General features: G+C 42.0%; 1 long non-coding RNA gene across 1 annotated transcript in view; it reads right to left on the reverse strand.

The window, feature by feature from the left end:
* LOC148005253 (uncharacterized) overlaps positions 1-21,955 on the reverse strand; it is a 78,844-nt gene that overhangs the window by 52,793 nt on the left and 4,096 nt on the right. The window contains exon 2 of the long non-coding RNA XR_015623042.1: positions 9,664-9,769. This is a non-coding gene — a long non-coding RNA (uncharacterized LOC148005253). The remainder of the gene's footprint in view (positions 1-9,663; positions 9,770-21,955) is intronic.

Below are 21,955 nucleotides of genomic sequence, written 5' to 3' on the forward strand. Positions count from 1 at the left end.
AAGAATCTATTGGTTGGAACACAGGATGTTCATGCTATATTAGACAAAGCATCTGGCTATGTTCTAAAAATCTTCTAAAAATCTAAGTGAGGCTAAATTAAAAAGTAGTGGACTAATTTACTTGGCAGAAGACATTTCAAGACAGCACAGCACTCAGGCTATGGCGCTTTTCCTGCTTGATGTTCTTGGCCAGGTTTATACTGAGCCAGAGCAGAGAGTAGAGCAGGAAAGTATGCAGTTTGGTTAGAAATATAGCATAGATCCAGTTAAGTTATAGATAAGGCTGGCGAGGACGAAGCCATGCTTATGATTACATTAGCACAGCTTAATAGGAATGCCACATTTTACATCAGGACAATAGGAAAAGTACATTGCCAGTAAGATTCCAATGTCGAAACATGTAAAAATAGAAGTTTATTTGAAAGAAGACTGCCCAAAAAGAGCACCTCAGAAGACAGAGCCTCAGGGTACCTGTTCCAAGGATTGCCTACAGAAATAGAGCCCCAAGTAGGTCACTCAGATTTTCAGCTGAGTGACCCAAGAGATCCAGGCCATATCTTACGCTGGCAGCAGAATTAGACATTATTGTCAATACAATGCTGATTTATAGGCATGCAAAATGTAAAGGTTGTGGGTCCCTAGAGGCTTTGACTGTAGATCCAGGAAGCTGTGAAGGCAATGAAACACACAGCAGGGCTACTCCTCTGCACGGAGCTCCTGAATAGGCTTTCCCACATTGTGAAGATGAAGCCTAGGTTTCAGGGGAGACCTCAGGATAACAGAGATGCCAGGAACATGGAGCATCATGACAAAGAGCTACAGATATTAAGTTGTTAGCCCGGGAGTATGTGTATTCTACAGATGACAGGGCCGGAGACACAGGGTCATCCAAGCCCATAACATGGGTGGGGGACTATTACTGATGCTATGATATGTTTACAAACAGGAGCCTAGCATGGCTGTCCTCTGATAGGCCCTACCAGCCTCTGACTGAGACAGATACAGATCCTTACACCAAACCACCGGACTGAGGTTTAGGACCCCTATGGAGGAATTAGGGGAAATGATTGAAGGAGCTGAAGGGGAGGAGAACAACCCCATAGGAAGACCAGCAGTCTCAACTAACCCAGACTTCCGGGATTGCCCAGAGATGGAGCCACCAATGAGGAAGCACACACAAGCTGGTCCAAGGCCCCTGGCACATGTTTAGTAGAGGATTGCCTAGTCCGTTCTCAGTGAGAGAAGATGTGCATAGTTCTGGAGAGACTTGAGGCCCCAGGGAAGGGGCATACCTGGAGGAGAAGTACCCACTCAGAAGCAAAGGGAGGGGACTGTGGTAGGAACTGTGGAAGGGTGGGTAGGAGGAGCAACAGCTGGAATGTAAGTAAATAAAATAATTAATTAAAATAAAGACTTCCAACTAAAATACAGTGCAGACTCAGGTAGATTTAAAGCAGAATTCTACCAGACTTTAAAAGACCTACAGCCAATCCTCAAAGTATTTTAAATGTAGAAATAGAATAAATACTCCCAAACTATATGAAGCCAGTATCATTCTTTTACCCAAACCAGGTAAAGACACCCCATCAAAAAAAGTGGGGAAGAATCTCGAACACATGAGCACTGGAGAAAAGTTCCTGAACAAAACACCAATGGCTTATGCTCTAAGATCAAGAATCGACAAATGGGATCTCATAAAACTGCAAAGCTTCTGTAAGGCAAAGGACACTGTTGTTAGGACAAAATGGCAACCAACAGATTGGGAAAAGACCTTTACCAATCCTACAACTGATAGAGGGATTATATCCAAAATATACAAAGAACTCAAGAAGTTAGACTGCAGGGAGACAAATAACCCTATTAAAAAATGGGGTTCAGAGGTAAACAGAATTCACAGCTGAGGAATGCCGAATGGCTGAGAAGCACCTAAAGAAATGTTCAACATCTTTAGTCATAAGGGAAATGCAAATCAAAACAACCCTGAGATTCCACCTCACACCAGTGAGAATGGCTAAGATCAAAAACTCTGGCGACAGCAGATGCTGGCAAGGATGTGGAGAAAGAGGAACACTCCTCCATTGTTGGTGGGATTGCAGACTGGTACAACCATTCTGGAAATCAGTCTGGAGGTTCCTCAGAAAATTGGACATTGAACTACCTGAGGACCCAGCTATACCTCTCTTGGGCATAAACCCAAAAGATGTCCCAACATATAACAAAGACACATGTTCCACTATGTTCATAGCACCCTTAATTATTATAGCCAGAAGCTGGAAAGAACCCAGATGCCCTTCAACAGAGGAATGGATACAGAAAATGTGGTACATCTACACAATGGAATATTACTCAGCTATCAAAAACAATGACTTTATGAAATTCATAGGCAAATGGATGGAACTGGAAAATATCATCCTGAGTGAGGTAACCCAACCACAGAAAAACACACATGGTATGCACTCATTGATAAGTGGCTATTAGCCCAAATGCTTGAATTACCCTAGATGCACAGAACACATGAAACTCAAGAAGGATGACCAAAATGTGAATGCTTCACTCCTTCTTTATAAGGGGAACAAGAATACCCTTGCGAGGGAATAGGGAGGCAAAGTTTAGAACAGAGGCAAAAGGAACATCCATTCAGAGCCTGCCCCACATGTGACCCATACATATACAGCCACCAAACTAGATAAGATGGATGAAGCAAAGAAGTGCAGGCTGACAGGAACCGGATGTAGATTTCTCCTGAGAGACACAGCCAGAATATGGCAAATACATAGGCGAATGCCATCATTAAACTACTGAACTGAGAACTGGACCCCCGTTGAAGGAATCTTAGAAAGGACTGAAAGAGCTTGAAGGGGCTTGAGACCCCATATGAACAACAATGCCAAGCAACCAGAGCTTCCAGGGACTAAGCCACTACCCAAAGACTATACAAGGTCTGACCCTGGGCTCCAACCTCATAGGTAGCAATGAATGGCCTAGTAAGAGCACCAGTGGAAGGGGAAGCCCTTGGTCCTGCCAAGACTGAACTCCCAGTGATCATGATTTTTGGGTGGAGGACGGTAATGGGGGGAGGATGGGGAGGGGAACACCCATAGAGAAGGAGAGGGGGAGGGGTTAGGGAGATGTTGGCCTGGAAACCGGGAAAGGGAATAACAATCGAAATGTAAATAAGAAATACCCAAGTTAATAAAGATGAAAATAAAAAAGCCACTGGTCAATATCCCTGATGAACTTAGACTCACAAATACTTGATAAATATTTGCAAACAGAATACAAAAATACATCAAAAAGATTATACAGTATAACCAAGTTGTCTTTATCCCTGAAATACAGGGTGGTTCAGCATAAGCAATAAATGTAATCGACCACAAAAGTGGATGTAAACACAAAAATTACATCATCTCATAGATCAGAAAAAGATTGGCAAAATTCCATATACCTTTATAATAAAAGTTCTAGAGAAAGCAGGACCAGAAGGAATATAATTTAAAAGAATAGAAGCTATATATGCGAAACCCATGGCCAACCTATATGGAGAAAATTTTGAAGCAGAAAAATTGAAGCAAGTCTACTGAAATCAGGAAGTAGGCAGGCATATTCATTATGCCCAATCCTTTTAAATGTTTTGCTTGAATCATTAGATGGAGCAATGAGGCAAGAAAAAGAAACTAAAGGGATACAAATAAGGAAAATTAGTTAAACCATGCCTATTTGCAGATGACATGATATTATGCATAAAAGATCCTCAAAAGTCTACCAGAAAACTTCTGGAAATTATAAACAAAGTCAGAAAAGTGGCAGGATACAGAATCAATTTACACAAGTCAGTAGCTTTTTTTGTATATTAGCAAAGTTGAACACACTCCCATCCCAGTAGCCTCAAAGAAAATAAAATATCTAGGAATAAACCTAGCCAAAGACGTGAAGATCGTCTACAATGAAAACTTTAAACCTCTAGAAAAAGAGATAAAGATACCACAAAATGAGAAGACATCTAATAGAGATCAGTAGAATTAATATTGTGGAAATGGATCATTTTAACAAGAATTATTTATAGATTCAATGAAATCCCATCAAATCTGTACCTTGTTTTTCAAAAACATAGAAAATTCATCCTAAGCTTCCCATGAAACAGAAGAGACTCTGTTCTGTCATTCTTAGCAAAGAGAACAATACTGAAGGGATTTCCATTCCAGATCTCAAGCTATACTACAGAGACATAGTAAACAAAACGGAGCTGACACAAAATCAGATATATAGACAGTAGAAGAAAACCAAAGACCCAAACCTGAATACATAAAACTTATTTTATTTAATATTTGAAAAAGCTGTCAAAACCATATGCTGGAGAGAAGAAAGCATCTTCAACAAGTGATGCTTGGAAAACTGGGTGTCTACATGTAGAAGAATAACATTAGAAACATATCTAGCACCTTACACAAAAACTAACTCCAAATGGATCCAAGACCTAAATGATATGAAACCTGGAACAGTAAAACTGTTAGAAGAAAACTTGAACAGTACCCTACATTATATAGGTGTAGGGAAGGGTTTTCTGAAGAAGACTCCATTTGCCCATGCATTAAGGCCAACAGTTGACAAGTGGCATTTCCTAAAACTAAAAAGCTTCTGAATAATTAAAGAAACAATTTGTAGGGTATACAGACCACAGAATGTGAGAAAATCAATTATGTATCTGACATAGGATTAATATCCAGAAAGAACAATAACAACAGTGAAAAATGACCTATTCAAAAAAACATATGGCATAGGGTCTAAACAGAGTTTTCAGAAGAGGATATAAAAAATGGCTGAGAAAGGTCTCAAAAAATTGTCCATCATTCCTAGCAATTAGGAAAATACAAATCAAATCATCTTTGAGATTTCATCACATTCCAGTCAGAACGGCAAAGATCAACAAAACAAATTCTGGGGAAGATGTGGGAAAAGGGAACCCTTGTTCACTATTTGTAGGATTGTAAACTGGTCCAATCCCTCTGGAAATCAGAGTAGAGAAACCTCAAAAGGCTAAAACAGTCTGTCACATCATATGACCCATCTATATAACTCCTTGACGTACACCCAAAGGACTTGACACTGTACTCCACTAACACTTGCTTGGCAATGCTCATTGCTACTGTATTCACAACAGAGAGAAAATGGAAACAACCTGCATATCCTGCAATAGACGAGCAGATAGTGAAACTGTGGTATATATTCAAACAAACAAACAAACAAACAAACAAACAACCACTGGACTGAGAATGGAGTCCCCAATGGAGGAGTTAAAGAAAGGACTGAGGTAACTGAGGGGGTTTGCGACCCCATAGGAAGAACAACAATATCAACCGACCAGACCCTTCAGAGCTCCCAAGGACTAAACCATCAAAGAGTACACATGGAGCAGCCCATGACCCCAGTGCATATGTAGCAGAAGATGGGCCTTGTCGGACATCAATGGGAGGAGAAGCCCTTGGTCCTGTGGAGGCTCGATGCCTCAGTGTAGAGGAATGCCAGGGCGGGGAGGTGGGAGGGAGTGGGTAGGTGAGTGGGTCGGGGAGCATCCTCATGGAGGCAGGGGAAGGGGAGATGGGATAGGGGGTTTCCAGAGGGAAAACTGGGAAAGGGAAAAAACATTTGAAATGTAAATAAAGAAAATTTCCAATAAAAGAAAAGAAAAAAGACTGAATGGTGAAACCCAGACCCAGAGAGTCATGTTCTCTCTCTCTCATTAGAGGGTTACTGTTTCCAAATCTTCAGATATGCGTACATAGCCTTAAGAAACTGCAGAGAGCAGGAAAGTAAAAGAGAACCATTGTCGGGGGAGCAGTGGAGGAGGGAGATGGGGAGTGGGGTGGGGAATTATAGAGTGCAAGTAATCTGAAGGGAGGAATGAGAAAAATGGGGGTGCCTTTAATTAGGGAGGGGGTGAGAGATAAATACAGAAGGAGGTAGAAAAGTAATAGTACGGATGTCCAAAAAGTCATAAGAAATCATGTGATTAACTATCTACTTAAAAATATCTATAATATATGTAAGCTGGTATAAACATTGACATATGTGGTTAAATGAAAGTTTCTCATGTGAGCCAACATGCTCCTCCCATAAGCCATAGACTATGTATCAAAACCCCAAGGCCAGGTAGGAGGGAAGTCCTTCCTTGAGTTGTTGGTCTGGGTTGCCCATGAAACTACCAAAGCTTTATAGGTTACTGTTATTGCCCTTGGATGCCCCAGATGTGGACGGTATTTCCCTATTACTGAAGACACTGTGCACTTTGGACACAGCATAAAGGACCCAAGCTGGATCTGACCTGAAAGCCTCCACTCTGTGCAAGCAAATTTCCAAAGGAGGGAGGCAACCAATAGTCTTCCCCAACTACAATGTCCATGAATCACAACCATGACTGTCAGGGATTGAAGACACCAAGATACAATTGCAGGACACATACCTTGTTGCTAACAAGAGCTGTCTAATTAGACATAAGATCTGATCAACAGGAAAGAAACTATTCCTGGTACTAGAAACCTGGTCAACTCTCTGGAGCTAGTGAATTCCTGGATCTCAGAGGTGAGCCTACAACCACCCCTTCACTAAATGAGCATAATTCCTAATTGTGTTTTAATTGTTTGCCCTTAAACCCACTGATAAGTGTAGTTCTCACCTCTCATCAAAGAAACTTTTCTTTGAAATAGATGAAGACTATTACAGAAAACTACAACTGATCAAAAGCTATAGAGCCTAGTCCCGACTGATACATGTACAAAACAGTTTCTGCACCTAATTGTGAAAGTTTGTGGTAGTTGTAAGAGCCGGAGGTTCAGGGAGTTTGCTGTGAACTGTCAGAGAACCTACACCTATAAAGCATCAACAACATGAATTTCTAAACATGACCCAAATGTGGACTATACCAATAGCATTCTGACCAGAAAGACAGAAAACCAAGGAAACCTCATCCCAAGACAAAGAAACTATAGATAACCAAGGAATGCGGAAAGCAAGAGAAATATTCTTTCTCAGAGAATAGCACATCAATGAGTTACCTAACACAAAATATCAACCCTGAAAATAGACATTCAAGTAGAATTATACATGTTGTATAATATATATACAGGGAGATTTTCATAATAAAAATTTTAAAAAAAGGACTAGAGATTATATTGAAATCCCTGATGGTGACATGTATAGAATGGGATTGTAAGGAAACCTGGATAACAGTTTCACATTCCCTAATATCAATGATAGAACATGCAACTGATGTGAACTGTCTGCCCAGAGGTAACTTGCACAGGTGTAAGGGGGAAATAAACATACAGGGTTCGTCCCCCATAGTCACATGTGATTTGGCATGAAGTATCAATAATAGAGAGAGGTTTACTAAATGGGTAAATGGTTGGGATATTCCAGTGGTCCTACTGCACCCTTCTCCCATCCCCACTGCTGTGACGGAAGAAGAAGGTGACGTCACAGGATGGAACTTCCATAGGGACTTCCCTCACAAGGTGGCCAGTGGTACCTAGAGGTGAGGACCGCTCTGGGTGGCCAGAAGCTACATGTTGAATTGTGGATTTACTGGCCTTGTATCAATGGACAGTGTATTTGGGCTCAGGTGGATGGTGGATGAAGGTATCTGGGAGTTTCTGGGTTCATGGATGCCTCCAGAGCACCTGGATCAATGTGAAGCAGTAAACATATATGGAGATGTAGTGGTACAGATAAAAAGGGCTAGGCTTACCTCAGAGTAGACAGTCATTCCTGCCTCCATTACACTGTGTGAATGTCTCTCCTGCTGGGACCTACACAATGTGTGCCAGATCTGGGCTGCCACCTGGGATCATGTTGATGTCCAAGGGCTATGAACACCTCTTACTGGCTGTGGAACTCTATAGAGAGCTGGGCCCACTCCTTACCAGCTGCAGCACTTGGGAGAGTGGGCCTATACCTCCATTGGGCAGCATAGCAGAGCTGGCTCTGGTCTAGGTCCATGAGGGGAAAAGCTGGCCTTGCCCCTTGCTGGCTGTGGCATTATGTGATATAGCCAGGGCAGTGATGGAGAGCTTGTCCTGGTGGTGAGGGAGCAGGAGAGTTGGTGGACTGACTACTTCAGCTACTAGCCAGACCCCAGATTCAAGGCTTTGAGTTAGCTCACCCCAATACATACCTCATCTATGAACCACTAGAGCGTGTGAAAGGTCTGGTCCTGCAGCTACAAAGCTGCAGGATCTCCATGGCAAAGAGCAACAACATAATATCTGAGAGGAGTGTGGGTAAGGATCCAGTATGGATGACGTAGCAGAAGCCAGAGACCTTGAGCCAGACCAATGACTTATTGCAATGAACATTTGCAAATAAAGACATGTAGACAAGAGTATACTGTGGGACACCCTGTGACACACTGCAACTTCCGCAGAGAGAATTTTTAGGCTTTGTTTTGTTTGTTTTTAAATTTTCATTTTTATTTTCTTTGGGGGAGAGGTTACAAGGACAGAGAACAGACATGAAGGGACTAGAAGATGATTGGGGTTGGAGTACATGATTTGAAACCCAGAATCACTAAAAAAGGGAGAATAATGTGAACTACAGGGCCTGTGAGGACCTGTTCATACTGCTGGGGCCCCTCCAATAGCCAGGTGTGGTCAGTGAAGCAGAGATATGGCTCACAAAGAATGAATATGTGTTGTAGAAGGATAAACAGGGCAGTACCCCTCATCTATGCTGCTGTACCCTAACATCGCTCTTTTTCTCAAATTAATTTGTCCTCTGATAATTTCATACACGTACATAAAACATTCTGATCACACCTATCCCTTCCCACTCATATCTTTCTCTTGTCCTGAAAAGCCTCTCCCCAGCTTCCTCCCACTCAAACCCTTTCCCATTTTTCCACATTTTTTTTTCTTTGTGATTCACTGCCCTATGTGTATGGACATGAGCATGAAACAACCCATGGAACACAAGAAGCTCACCAGTGCCTACTTCACTTCCTGTCCTCAGTAGTTCCTGACTGATAGTAGCACCCCTGGGTCAGATAGAGCACCAGGAGCTCTACAGATCTGTGACTGAATGTCTAGGGGTTGAGGCTTGTGTAGTCTCTTGTGCAGGCACCTATAGCTGGTGTGAGTTTAGGAGAGCTATGCTGTGCCATGCTGGGCCCATAAGATGGCACATTTCACAGTCCTCCTCATTGTTCTGATCTTGCGTCCTCCCCACTCCATTCTGCAATGTGCCCTGATCCTAGGAGGAGGTGACACATGTGTGCCTTCTAATATGGTGCACTCAAGGGTCACTTGCTCTCAGCATCTTGATCAGCCATGAGTGTCTGCGTTAACCCCAGTTTGTTGCACAAGTAAGCTTCTTCGATCAAGGCCAAGGACAGCACTGGTCTTCAGATATAAACAGGAAGAACAATTGATAGGATTGATGGGGGCTTCCCGTACTGTATTATTAGACCATGCTAACTTGTATTATACTCTTCTTTGCTCAGTCTCAGGACCAATCGGCACTTGATTGGAATGGGCTGTCGGGGATCCTGCCTACCTTTTGTAAAATAGGTTTCTTTAGAAAATGCCAGCCTCCGAGTGTCTTACCGATTTAGAAAAGCATCTAAAACACAAGAAAGCACAATGAAATGAATGAAGATGGGAACTCAAACCTTACAGGGTGCAAGGTCCAGGCACAGCTGTAAAAGTCTTGGGAGTTTTGTAGTTGGATAAGACAGGTGATATCTGGCAAGGTATTCGGAAAATCCAATGACAGCTTGAGCCTGTAAATATAAAAACAGCCATTAAACCAGTTAAGGGCAGAAGGCAACCTGTCAATGGGAGAGGCACACCTATAAGACATAGGCTGTTAAATGAAAAATCCCAATGCTGGGGTGGGTTACCTCTCTACTGAGCCGTTGAACACACACACACACATACACACACACACACACACACACACACACACACACACACACACACACACACACACTATATGTTACTGCCACTGCTGCTGGTTGGATGCCAAAATGCAATGGCACATCCCTGAGGCACACTGTGTGCTCTGATTGACAAGGAGAAATCAAGCTGTGACTAAACTGGAAGCTCCTTCTTTGTTGGGTAGCATCTATAGTGCGAGAAGGCGCTGAGGGAAGATTTGGCTCTGTGGTCCAGCTATGCTATGGACTCTGTGTGTTAATAACATCTATATGCCAGGCAATATGTGCCTGCAGGAGAAATTGTAACAACACTGCTTCTAGGTACAGTTAATGACTTTCTACTTGGATTTAAGACCTGCTTCACAGGAAGAAAGTCATATTTGGTACTGTAAGCCCAAACAACTTGTATCTGGAGAAGCCATGGCCTTATCTGGGAAGCTCCTGCTGTTATCTTTTTTAAGAGATTATGATCACTTTTCAAATTATCTTCTAAATATTTGTACTTATATGTTGGATGTCTGATGCCGTTGTTTATAGTAAGAGGAAACTTAATTTTATGGTGGGTGCTAGTTCTTAGCAGAAATTCATAACTGACCAAACCCTTCGGAATATACTCTATATTGTTTGTGGTGGTTTAAATGAGAATGGCCCCTGTAGGCTCATATATTTAAATGCTTGGTTCTCAGTTAGTCAACTGTTGGGAAGAATTCAGAAATAATGGCTTTACTGAAGTTGGTGTGAGCCTTTTAAAGAAGTGTGTCACTAGGGGTGGGATTTGTTTCAAAAGCCTGTGCTAGGCTCAATCTCTCTCTCTCTCTCTCTCTCTCTCTCTCTCTCTCTCTCTCTCTCTCTCTCTCTCTCTCTCTCTCTCTGACTGCTAGTTATCGATGAGGGTGTAAAGCCCTCAGCTACTGTTCCAGTACCATGCCTATCTGCTTTCTGCTATGATGGTTATGATCTAACCCTCTAAAACTGTAAGCAAGCCCCCAATTAAATGCTTTCCTTTACACGTTACCCTGGTTATGGTGTTTCTTCACATCAATAGAACACTAATATACTGTATATAAATAAATACATACATATTGATGCATGTATATGTATATGTGTATATATATATGTATATATATATATAACCACAGATACATTTTTTCCTTTCAAGACTCATGAAACATCGCAGAAGAAGAGGAAGTGAGAACATGAGAGTCAGATTAAGGAGTGGAGAGGAGTATGACATCAGCAAACCATGACCGAACCCCCATGATACTGGGTCTATTCTCATCCCCTAATAGAAGGGACAGAGAGTCATTAGATCCTCACTCAAGGCTCTAATCACCACTCATTTCTTCATGAGACGTCTATAATCCTAACCTAGTTGTGTGTGGAAGGATAGAAGCTATAAGGTTTGCTGGGGTAGGGGGTCTAGTACCGCAGCTTTCATGAGCTGTCACTTATGCAACAGTAGAGATGTTTAGTACTTAAGGTATCTTACGTGTCATTATACTCCTTTAAGTAAAACCCCAATCTCACTGGTTTATCAGGCTGGATTTTGGATCTAGACAACATAATTTCTTTGGTCTGTAGAAGTCCTATTTGGGATGAATATGCATTTCTGTTTTTCCCTTTGAAAATGCAACAGCAACTCAAACTCCAACATAGTTCCAACTTCCCTCGTCTGTGTGGGTGGAGACGCAAGCATGAGGGCGCTAAGAAGCTCCCCTGGCCACTGATGACTGAGCATCGTTACCTAACTTTGAGATGTTGGTCTGTTGATAGTTTTCAAGCATTTAATATTTGATATCAGTTCTTTCTGGCAACCATGCCAGTCTTTGTTTCCATAGCAGTAGGATTATGGGTTCACATCACTGTCACAGTAGCTGGTTTTACATGACTATAGAAAATAAGCTCAGGTCCTCATGCTTGTGAGGACCTCACTTTACCAAGTGAGTCATCTCCCTAGGTCTTGTTTAGAATCTTTTCATGCTTAATAAAACATTTATTGTGGTTTTTAAAGTCATAATCTTTAAAATGAAACTAAACCATGAGCACATTGCCTAGTGTAGAAGAAGAGACATGAGATTTTTCTTAAAAAAAGGAATTTGCCTTGAGAAAGTTTGCTAAAAGCCACATTTTTAGGTATCTACAATAAGCACATTATTTTCCATTAGTCCGGAGTTGCAGAGCGAGAAAAGGATTCTTCTATTTTCATTAGCACAGTGATGTGTTTCTGAGTTCTGTGTTACCATTAATATTATTCATATATGATCTTGTGAATGAAAATGGGCCTAAAATAGCCTAATAGTGATTGATAGTAAAGATATTAGAAAATCATAGGCATTTGATTGTTTCTGCATGGGCTGCTGAGAGCAAAGGAAAAAGGGACACAGTTGTTATTAACCTCATGTGACAATAATAAAATGCTGCGCACAGACTGGGGCCAAAGGAAGCACATGAACAATGAACACAATAATGAAATATTTAATTTATCTTGTTCCTTTCATCAGAAACACTGAGTTATTTATAAGGGGGTCTCACAGCAGTATGTTAGGCAGTAAAGAGATCAACCAGCACTATGTATTTCCCCAGCAGAGAAATTAAATAGAATGTTTAATAAGGATAGGTATAAAAGATAGCACGAAAGATGTGAATAAAGATAAGGACAGCCCTGGAGTTCATAATTTCCTCTCACATGTTACAGATCCCAAGTCCTGCTTGGTAAATTCAGTCATCCTCAGAACACAAATACATCTGAAGTTGAGTGTAGCAATGAATTTGTAGAGTCAACAGAACACGTGAGTAGAACTCTGGTGTGTGGTTGAAAGGTGTTGACAAGGAGAATTCTTCTCTTGAATTATCTAGTTTACATATTTTTTCTTTAAACAGACTGTGTAAAGAGGACTATTTAAGGAGAGCAAAGTGAAAACCATATTTCAGTTCTCAAGGCTTTACAGAAGAGCATCTTAATTAAACACCAAGCACAAACTTCCTTGAATGATTTCTTCCTCTTCCCATACTGAACATGTGTTAGTCTTTCTTGTCTGGCATTCTGGACAAACTGTCCTATTGAGAGCTGAGTGTCATCACAGCTGCCTATATTGAATCCTCAACCTGGTGCTCTTAGAGCCTTGTCAACTTTGGACATTTATGGATGACTAGACCTACAAATTCCAGTATGAAAAGTTATCTCCAGATCTCTGAGAAGAGAGGCCTTATTAGGTGTTTGGTTTGGATAGGGAGTCGGTCTTTACTCTTGCTGTAATTGCAGGTGACTAAGGGATCATTTACAATGAATCTGACAATTCTGCTTGGCAGGTTGTATAGAATAGACAGCTTAAAAATGGATCCTCCTTGGGTCTGTGGGGCGTATCATGGCTATCCTGTACTTCATGGCTAATAACCACTTATTAGTGAGTGCACACCATGCATGTCCTTGAGGACTGGGTTACCTCACTCAAGATGATATTTTCTACTTCTATCCATTTGCCTACAAAATTCATGATGCCCTTACTTTTAGTAGCTGAATAGTATTCCATCATGAAATGAACTCCATTTTCTGTATCCATTCTTTGGTTGATGTACATCTGGGATGTTTGCAGTTTCTGGCTATTTCGAATAAGGCTGCTCTGGACATAGTGGAGCCTGTGTCCTTGTGATATGGTAGAGCATTTCAGGTTTATGCCAAAGAGTGATGATATTGCTGGGTCTACAGATAGAACTATTTCCAATTTTCTGAGAAAACACCAGATTGGTTTCCAGAGTGGTTGTGCAAGTTTACATTCCTGCCAGCAATGGAAGGGTGTTTCAATTTCTCCAGATTCTCACCAGCTTGTGGTGTCACTTGAGTTTTCTATCTTAGCCATTCTGATTGGTGTTAAACAGGAAGGAAGGTTCAAGTAAGGATGCTTGAATCCCACTTAGAACCAGGCACAAAATAGTTATGGGAGGCAGAGAGAGGGAGGGACCTGAGTAGGAGAGGGAAGGAGGAGGAGAATAGGAGGGCAGGATCCAGTGAGGGAAAAGACAGGAGAGAGGCCCACAGGGCCCTGAGACTGAAAGCTCAGGAAATCTGCAGCTATGTGTGGTAGTGGTAGTGGCGGGGGTGATCTATAGACAGTAGTCAGTCCCTGAGACTGGGGATAGGGGAGACTCCCAGGAGCCAATGCAGGTAACCTTAGCCAAGATGCCTAACAGTGGGGATGTAGAAACTGAACAGGCCACCTCCTGTAGCCAAGCAGGGCTCCCAGTAGAGGGACAAGGACATCAACCACCCACAAAATATTTGATCCAAAAATTGTCCTGTCTAAAAGAAATGCGGGTACAAAGATGGATCAGAGACTGAAGAAATGGTCAAACAATAACCAGTACAACTTGAGACCCATCCCATGGGTAAGCACCAGTTCCTGACACTAGTAATAATACCCCAGTATGCTTGCAGACAGGAACCTAGCATAACTGTCCTCTGAGAGGTTCTACCCAGCAGCTTACTAAGACAGATGCAGATACCTACAGGTAAACATTGGACAGAAGTCAGGGACGCTTATGGAAGAGTCGGGGGAAGGATTGAGGGCCCTGAAGGGGATGGGAACACCACAGGAAGACCAGCAGAGTCAACTAACCTGGACCTCTGGGAGATCTCAGAGACTGAAACACCAATCAAAGAGCATTCATGGACAAGATGAAGGCCTGCATATGTAGCAGAGGGCTGCCTTGTCTTGCCTCAGTGGGAGAGGATGTGTCTAATCCTGCAGCAGGGTAGAGGATACCCAGGAGAGCACCCGTCTCTCAGAGGGAAGGAGTCTGTGAGGGGAGACTTGGAGGAGGAGTAGCATTTGGGATGTAAATAAATAAATAATTTTTTTAAAAAGGAAGCTGGATCTGACTCTCCCATTTGAAAACTTTAGCCATTCCTCTGTTAAGAAACCCTTTAGCTTTTCTCCTTATACCACTTCTATAATCTTGCTACCTTGACTCTTCTTCCATTTTCTTGCATCACATAATATCTTTCTTTTCTTTATTTAACCAAGCTTTCCAACCAAAGCTCAGAAAACACTCCATTAGACCATGGTCTCTCCTCTCCCAAGTAGGAATAAGATGCTGGATTTCCATCTTCATTATAAAGCCTTCCAAGGTCTCCCTTTCTCCCCTGTTCTTCAATCATCCTCTTGCTCAATATTGAATCTCTCCAGCTCACCTTGACCCCTTTAATATAAAGAGTTCAGAGAGATTGTGCCTCCCTTGTCAGAGTCTGGTTTTCAACACCACATATTAAAACTGACTTTGGTGTATAGATCATCATATATACAATCAATTAATCTCAAAAGAAAAAAATTAAGGTATACCCAGCCCCCTTTTAATACCCTCTCACCTTAATTTCAATTCATTGACTATTGGCCATTAACCCTTTTAGAAAGGAACACCAACTCAGCACTTCCTGCTCAATTATCTTTGACTTTCAATCCAAACTGAACCATTTACCGAGCAAGCAGGGAGAGAAACGTTAAAAGCAAAAGCTATTAAAGAATTATAGACTTAAGAAGCCACACAGTACCTGTGAATTTGCTCTGTAGTCGAAGAACTTATAAAATTGTGCACACATTAGGAGCAAAGTTCCCACCCAGCATGCACTGATTTAATGGCCTAACACCCAGTAATGTAAAGCATGAACTCGGTTGTTAGGGCACATTTGGTTGTTATCCTCTCTTCCTTAATAGGACAGGGTTTAAAAATATGCTACTGTGCATACACAATAGCTGCTTTGCATGCACGCTTTTATCTGTGGAGAAATTATTCTCTTTGGCAAGAGATTAAAATAAATGCATAACAGCTTGTCAGAATCACTAATCCCAGTAAACTCTGAGAAAATTCAGCCTTTGAAAAAGTCTTCTCAAACTTTGACCCCCAACTAAAAACATTAATAAAATTTATTTCTTCTTGGAATGGACAATGAGAAAAATGTGGCAGATGTCCCCTGACCCCATACCCCATACACATAGGGATGCCAGGCTGGTGCTGGGAGAAGCCAGTTTATATACACATTACTGCTTGATATGACTCCAGAGAGGGAGGAATTGGAAGGTGTTTAAAACCAAATTGGGAATGAAATCAGGTTGATGTTTTGAGTCAACTGAGTAGTAGACAGTAAGTAAGTGGGTGCAGGCTGGGTCCCTTAGAAAGGATTTCCACAAATGCGAGGACTGGTGTTGGGGCCTCCTCTGCCCTGTGGCTTTGGGTACGATTTGATGGAATTGGGAGGGAGGAAGAGGAAGGAGACTCTTTTGCCAAGCACTGTTCTAGAAACACTTTTGACCTTGACTATGGCTATCTTTTTCTCCTCCTCTCCTCTCTGCCCCCACTGATAGTCTCAGAGAACATACGAATTTGTTAGATGGTATTGGAAGTCTTCATGTTTTTGTTTTATTTTGTTTTTTTTTTCTCACTTAATTCCTTGTTTCTGTCTTGCTTGTTCTCCTTGCCTTTGGTTATTGACTTTCGACTTGAGAATCTCAGGGAATCTCTAGCCAGAATTTTTCACTGATGAACTGAAGTCCCAGCTATAATGCATGGATGAAGAATAAGGAATTATGTCCGAAATGTCCTTGACACATATTTTTCTAATAACTCAGACTATGCCCACAAGTCTTTCCTGATAACATCTGGCCCTAGTTTCTTTTAGAATCCTTTCTAATACCATGGCTTCATACCAAAGGAACTCTGCATACACATGTGCACCCCCTCTCCTTTTCTGTGTATGTGTGTACTGTGCACATGCCTGGAAGCTGAAGGTCTATACTGAGTGTCTTTCTCTGTTGCTCTCCAACTTATTTTGTGAGACAGTTTCAAAACAGTGTTTCTCACTGTTTTGGCTTAACTGGCTAGCTAGTGGACCCTGAAGCCTCTATGCCTCTGTTCCCAACTGCTGGGATTACAGATATATGCCACAATGCCTATGTTTCCTGTATGTGCTAAGGATCCAAAGTCAGGCCTTAATGCTTTGCAGCAACGACTGTAACACTAGGATACCTCCCCTACCCACACTAAAGGAATTGGTTGCAAGTCACATCTTGATGGCTCCTTGGGAGATAGCATGCCCTATTTAAAAATCACAAAACCTAGCTTTCAGATCAATCTCAGAGTCACATAGGATAATAAAATATTTGAGGGCTGAATATGACCTCAGAGAAGCTGCCACCAATAATCACCTTGGAGAGGAAACCAAGGCCTCTGTTTGCTTAAAAAGACCAGCAGCTACTCACTGTGACTTCAGCCTGTGGTTCTTTTACTGCCAAATTGCCAGACATTCAGGTGTCAATGGCAGATACTTCCTTTCCTCACAAATCCCAGTATTAACTTGTTTAGATTACCATTTTATCTTGAATACCACTCCATGTTTTTTGTTTGCTTGGTTGGTTTGGGGTCTTATGTTTATTTTTTTGTTTGTATGTATGTCTCTGTCTCTCTGTCTCTGTCTCTGTCTCTGTCTCTCTCTCTCTCTCTCTCTCTCTCTCTCTCTCTCTCTCTCTCTCTCTATGGTTACTAATGTTAAATGTCAATGATGGAGGAAGGGAGCACAGGAAGAATGTGCTGAGTAGAAGTACACATAGCCATGCACATGCATTTAATTCTTTTCTTTTTAAACAAAAAGTTTATTCGTCTTATTTGTGTGTGTGTGTGTGTGTGTGTGTGTGTGTGTGTGTATGTGTGTGTGCGCACTTGTGTTTGTGTGAAGACACATGTGCCTGGGTATGTGCATTCAAGTGTAGGTGCCTGCAGAGGTCAAAGGTATTGGATTCTCTGGTGTTGGAATTATAGATGATTATGAGCTGTCTAACAGGGGTTCTGGGAACCACACTTTGATCCTTAGACAAGCACTCAAGCCATTCTCCAGTACTACTATTCTTGCTTTTTATAAAATAGTTTTCTTACAGTCATTTCTCTAATTGTAGGGTCTAAGCCAGTCCCTAACCCCAATACCATACCCTGTGTGACTCGTAGTAGTACTTCCCTACCTATTCTAGTCTAGTCATTGTCAAATTGCCAAGTCCTGCTTGGCCAAGTGTGAGGGACAGTGTGACATGGTGTCCTGTCCCTAGAACAGAGCCAGCAGGACATGGGCCTCCACCGGTGTTAACAGTTGCTAGGTGCAGAGCTTGTTTAAATATTTTACTTTATATTCCTCCTTCAGGGCAATGTCCTCTCTCCCAAGGTTAATGACTCCATGATAATCAGAAATAGTCTAGGAGGTGAGGGTGTGTCTAATGTCTCAGCAAAATGGTAGAATGGTAGAACAGCCCTTAGGACTGTGGGAAAGAACTCTGAAAACATGAGTTGAAAAATAAAAATTCTCAACCATGCAAAATATGAAGATGCAATGTGAATTTTATGAGGAGCTTCATGGACCTAAAAGAACAAAGGCAGCTGTGTTGTGAGCCAGCTTGTCGGAAAATGCAAAGGCAGGCAAATACAAAGGCAGGCAGATTCCTGAGTTCAAGGTCAGCTTGGGATAGAGCTAAGGATCCAGGCATGATCAGAATGGTAAACTCAGGATGGGATCCCACCCAGCTCAGTTTGTTGTTTGTGCTTGTAGGGCCAGGACAATCTCTGAATTCATTTGCCCTGCCTTTTTTTTTTTTTAAGTATACTTGCTGTCTTCTAAGAATCAAGGGGCTAAGCACATACGATACTGATTCATGGGATGGTCAAGATCGAACCTGGAGTAAATGACTAAATTGTTATGTCAATAAAAGACTGCCTTTGGTCTGCATGAGATGCATTAGCAGAAGCAATAGCAATTCTTTTTAAAAAATTTTCCTAGCAAGAGCTGAGCTGTCTGGAGATCTCTGGAACATAGCTCTTGTTAGCATTTTCCCTAGAAAATCCAAGAATTTTTTATAGGAGCTGAAAACCCATGAGATATCCAGAGAGTTTTTAGATTTTTTTTTCTAGCAAACAAGAGCTGTCTCAAGCAGAGAGAGCTATCTAGAGCAGAAAGCTTCTTGAATAGACTACAGAACCAAGAGCCATCTACAGAGAGCTGTCGATGGAGCCATCTCAAGCAGATGACAGGGCTGTCAGCTTGTACCCATGATTTGACTTCAAATAATGTTTGTTTCTGGTTTTATTCACTCCCATACACTCCTTACTCAGGACCCCTGACCAAGCTGAGGCTTGCCCTTGACATCAAACTTTAGTGTTCATTGTGAACCAGAGCTTTGAATTCAACAGTTTTTTTTTTTTTTTTGAGGGACTGAGTTCTTTCCCTTAACAGGTTCTCAGCTGCTGCCGCCACTGCTGCTACAGATCTAAGACCAGTTTTTTTGAGATGTTTACCTAAACAGCTGCCCTCCAAACTCTCAGCTCAGAAGCCATGCTAAACCCTTATTTAGGAATGAGTGGCCATTGACTGATCCTGACATCTGATAGAACGATTATTAGCAAGGAAGGAAGGAAGAGGAGAATATAGAAGCTATGGGGAGTACAAGAGAGAAGAAGAAAAGGAGATGGGAGAAGAGGACAGGGAAAAAGAAGGAAGAAGAGAGAAGTGGAGAGGAGAGGAGAGGAGAGGAGAGGAGAGGAGAGGAGAGGAGAGGAGAGGAGAGGAGAGGAGAGGAAAGAGGAGCAGAGGAAAAGACACAGGATAGACAACACCAGTTTGTTGGTGGAGGGTCTCAATTCTTTCTTTTATTTTCAAACATATAACATTTGTTTTATGTGTATGTAGATTGTATGTGTGAGGGGTGTGTGTGTGTGTGTGTGGTTTGTGTGTGTGTGTGTAGTTTGTGTGTGAGGTTTGTGTGTGTGTGTGTAGTTTGTGTGAGGGGTTTGTGTGTGTATGTGTGTGTATGTGTGTGTATGTGTGTGTGGTTTGTGTGTGTGTGTGTGTAGTTTGTGTGAGGGGTTTGTGTGTGTGTGTGTAGTTTGTGTGAGGGGTTTGTGTGCGTGTGTGTAGTTTGTGTGTGTGCTTTGTGTGTGTGTGTATGTGTGTGTATGTGTGTATGTGTGTGTGTGTGTAGTTTGTGTGAGGGGTTTGTGTGTGTATGTGTGTGTATGTGTGTGTGTGTATGTGTGTGTGGTTTGTGTGTGTGTGTGTGTGTGTAGTTTGTGTGAGGGGTTTGTGTGTGTATGTGTGTGTGTATGTGTGTGTGGTTTGTGTGGTTTGTGTGTGTGGTTTGTGTGTGTGTGTGTGTGTGTGTTCAGGTGCACGTGGGTGCATGTGTACATGTGTGTCCTTGCCTGTGAAGGCCAGAGGTTGATGTCCAGGGTCTCTCTGCTGCTCTCCACCTTACCTTACGTTTTTTGAGGTAGGCTTGCTCACTGAGCTTGCTGCTAACCATTTGGCTGACTGGCTACAGTGAGTCCAGGCATCTACCTGTCTTGACTCTCCACAGTGCTAGAGTTACAGATATGGACCACCAATCGGGTGTGAAGGCTCCAAATGCAGACCCTCAGGCTGTGCAGTGGGCACCTTTCCCAATGTTTCATTATCTTCCCATTTAATTAGGCTATCAACTTCTTTCATAATATTTAATGTAACTTTTAGGAAGTCTTGTGTTTACTTATATGAAGACAAAAACACAATTACAAATGTTTAAAAAATAATTAAATTAAAAATGTGGTGCCTTTTTTCCTTCCATATGTTTATTGCAGCATCAGATGATGCTGTGTACAAATGAAAATCCCACTGACCGCTTCAGCACCACTCATGAAATGAGCAAACAGAGATACTGTGGAGGAGAAATCTATCCCAGGGGGGCGTGCGGAGGGGGGAGCAGGATAAAAGAGGGGACACAAACCCAGCTGAAGCTGCCATATGTGCAGAGATGGTTCTGTGTCACACCATGCGGTGAGGAGGATAAACTCTGGCTGCCAAATTTTACACAGAAAAGCATGAAATTGATTTCAGATAAAGATTGATCTAGGAGTTTAGAAGGTAAGAAATGGTGGGCTTAATGCAGAATGCAAGGGTGGTGGTGTGGACTACAGATGCTGGCTGACAGATTCACTTGGCAACAAATCGCTGAGATTGGCTTCTCTTATTTCCAACGAGAGTGAGTGCAGCAAGCCCTTCTGGGGTTTCATTATTATTTCCAGACTGAACTTATCAGAGGCATTTGTAAATTGAGGGGAGAGGAAAGTAAGCCTCTCCAATTTGGTTTCTGAAGTCCATGGGACTTTAAGTTTCCTTTCTCTGGTCTCTACTATTTATTGCAAGGCACCATCAGTCTTTGGGGCAACAGTGGTGATTTGCAGTGACAGCTAAAAATACATGTGAAAAGAGAAGTAAATAGGAAAAGTACTTAATGTTTGTGAGGAATCAATGAAACTACCACAATTTCACGATTTCGAGGGAACAGACGCAATTCACTCTAAACTCAGACAAATGAGTTTGTCTAAGGAAAATCACAAGCAAACAGCGAGAGCCTGACATTGTTTATTTCTTTTGGACTGGACAAACTATTTTCTACAAGCAAGTTAAACGTGCCGAACGGGCAAGTTAATAAGAACAGAGATCAATCACACAGGGCCCAGTCCTCAGCTCAGAGGCCAGCATCCGATGTCACACTCAATGTGCTTTGATGTTGCTCTCAGAGTCAGAATTTGGGACTAGACTGGTTTTTGTGGTAAATAATTTTTCAAGGGCCTCTTGGGTTCCTGGAAGCCAGGAGGAGAATATAGTCACATGTTGAAAGAACAGATACAATGGCGTGTCCCTTTTCCATCCCCACAGAGAGTCCTGTCAGCCGGATCCTGCCAGTTTCTGACAGTGTAGGCACAACTACCCGAGTCTTTGTTCTCTTTCTTTTATGATTAAGGAGAAAGATGTGAGCATGTATCATTTCAGTTGGTTTTGACCTCTGTTTGCATCAGTTCTGCAAATTATTTCTTTTTAAAATTCCATATTTTTATCCCTGCTCTGCCCAACACAAGCACAAAACCTTCACAAGCATCTTGCATAGGACTGGAGCTGGAGTCACAAGTGTGGCTGCAGATGAGCCTTGATAGACAGACGCCGGCTAACTGCCAGAATTGCAGAAA

This window comes from Rattus norvegicus, chromosome 6 (genome assembly GCF_021556685.1).
Source record: "Rattus norvegicus strain SHRSP/BbbUtx chromosome 6, alternate assembly SHRSP_T2T, whole genome shotgun sequence".
NCBI classification, from domain to species: domain Eukaryota; kingdom Metazoa; phylum Chordata; class Mammalia; order Rodentia; family Muridae; genus Rattus; species Rattus norvegicus.